We start from the raw sequence: 2,168 nt of genomic DNA on the forward strand, positions 1-2,168 counted from the left end.
TGTGCTAAGCACTAGGGAGAGGACAATACAATAGAATTGGTAGGCATGTTCTCTGCCCACAAGGATCTTACAGTCTACAGGGGGAAACAGACATTCAAATAGGTTAAGGATAAGGAAACAGTAGAATATAAGAATATTTACATTAGTAATGTGGGCTGGGGCTAGTATCCAGGTGCTTAAGGAGTACACAGCCAAGTTCATAGTTGGTGCAAAGGGGAGGGCAGATTGGGGAAATAAAGGACTAAGTCTGAGAAGGCCTCTTGGAGGAGATGCGATTTTAGGAGGGTTTTGAAGGTGGGGAGGGTTGTGGACTGTTAGCTAATAACAATAATGTTGGTATTTATTAAGCACTGACTATTTAACAAACACTCTTCTAAGCACTGGAGTAGATACAAGATAATCAAGGTGGACACAGTTCCTGTCCCACATGGGGCTCATGATCTTAATCCCCATTTTACAGATGAGGGAACTGAGGCAAAGAGAAGTTAAGGGACTTGCCCAAGATCACACAGCAGACAAGTGGCAAAGCTGGGATTAGAACCCAGGCCCGTGCTCTAAGGGGGTGGGGGTTCCAGGCCCAAGGAAGAACATGTACAAGGGACCAGGGGTGGGATAGAAGAAATCAAGGTACAGAGAGTAGCTTGATGTTAGAAGAGCAGTGTACAGGTTGGGTTGTAGTAGGAGATCAGAGAGGTTAGATAAAAGGGAGAGAGCTGATTGAGTGCCTTAAAGCCAATGCAAAGGGTTTCTGTTTGATGTGAGGTTTGTGAGGAATGGGGAGATAGGAACTAAACGATTTTGCTGAAAAATGATCTGAGCAGCAGAAGTGTGGACTAGAGAGAGGTGAAGCGGGTGGCAGGGAAGTCAGCAAGGAGGCTGATGCAGTAAGCAAGGCAAGGGAATGATGAGTGCTTGGATCAGTGCAGCAGCAATTTGGATGGATAGGAAAGGGCGGATTCTAGAGATGTTGTGAAGGTAGAAATGACAAGATTTCATGACAAATTGTGTGTGGGGGTTGAATGAGAGAGATGAGTCAAGGATAATACCAAGGTTGTGGGCTTGTGAAACAAGGAGGATGGTGATACTGTTTGCCGTGATAAGAAAGTCAAGGAGAGGACAGGGTTTGTGTGGGAAGATGAGAAGTTCTATTTTAGACATGGTAAGTGTGAGTTGTCGGCCGGACATCCGAGTAGAGATGTACTGAAAGTAGGGAGAAATGCAAGATGGCAGAGCAGAAAGGTCAGGGCTGGGGAGATATATTTGGAAATCTACTTGAGAAGTAGTGTGGTCTAGTGGATAGAGCTCGGGCTTGGGAGCCAGGAGGACTTGGGTTCTAATTCTGACTCCGTCACTTGCCTGCTGTGGACATTGGGCAAGTCAATTTACTTTTCTATGCTTCAGTTACCTCATCTGTAAAGTGGGGATTAAGATTGTAAACCCCATATGGTACATGGATTGTGTCCAAACTGATTTGCTTGTATCTACCCCAGCCCTCAGTACAGTGCCTGGCACATAGTAAGTGCTTAACAAATTCCATTAAAAAAATAAAAGAATCATCTGCTTAGACATGGTAGTTGAAGCCACTGGAGTCAATGAGTTCTCCAAGGGAGTGGGTGTAGATGGAGAGTAGAAGGAGACCCAGAACTGAACTTTGAGGGACCCCCTCAGTTAGAGCCCCTCTCAGGATGGTACCTGGAGAGTTTCCAGTACTCTACCAGTCTCGGCTATGGGAGGGAGAGTCAAGCAGAGGCATACCCACTCCATTCCTAGCTTGGGCAGTGGCTAGAAAATGGAAGACAATCTGCTACAAGTCAAAACTCACCTGTGCTGGGCAGCAGTGGCAGGGAGAGAGTTGAGGGCAGAGACTCGTTTACTCTGCTGAGAAGGCTATGGTAAACCACTTTTGCATTTTTGCCAAGAAAACTCTATGGATACACTACCAAAACAACTGCAGATGGGGAGTGGGGCATTCTAGGAGAGATGTGTCTACAGTGTCTCCATGGGTCGGAAATGACTCGATGGCATAGGACAAGACAAGACACAGAGGATGGGTGACAGAGGAGGAGCAGGCTAAAAGACTGAGACAGAGGGGTCAAACAGAACCAGGAGAGGCTAGTGTCAGTGAAAACATGGTTAAATAATGTTTCCCTTGGAGGTGGTTCATGGTG

At 46.3% G+C, this 2,168-nt stretch overlaps 1 non-coding gene across 1 annotated transcript; it reads left to right on the forward strand.

Moving 5' to 3' along the window:
- The first annotated feature begins 1,674 nt into the window (after positions 1 to 1,674).
- Positions 1,675 to 1,812, forward strand: LOC119931003. The gene has a single exon (XR_005451873.1). It is a non-coding gene; the product is annotated as a small nucleolar RNA SNORA7 (small nucleolar RNA).
- Positions 1,813 to 2,168: the final 356 nt, after the last annotated feature.

Source organism: Tachyglossus aculeatus, chromosome 7 (assembly GCF_015852505.1).
Source record: "Tachyglossus aculeatus isolate mTacAcu1 chromosome 7, mTacAcu1.pri, whole genome shotgun sequence".
In the NCBI taxonomy this organism is placed as follows: Eukaryota; Metazoa; Chordata; class Mammalia; order Monotremata; family Tachyglossidae; genus Tachyglossus; species Tachyglossus aculeatus.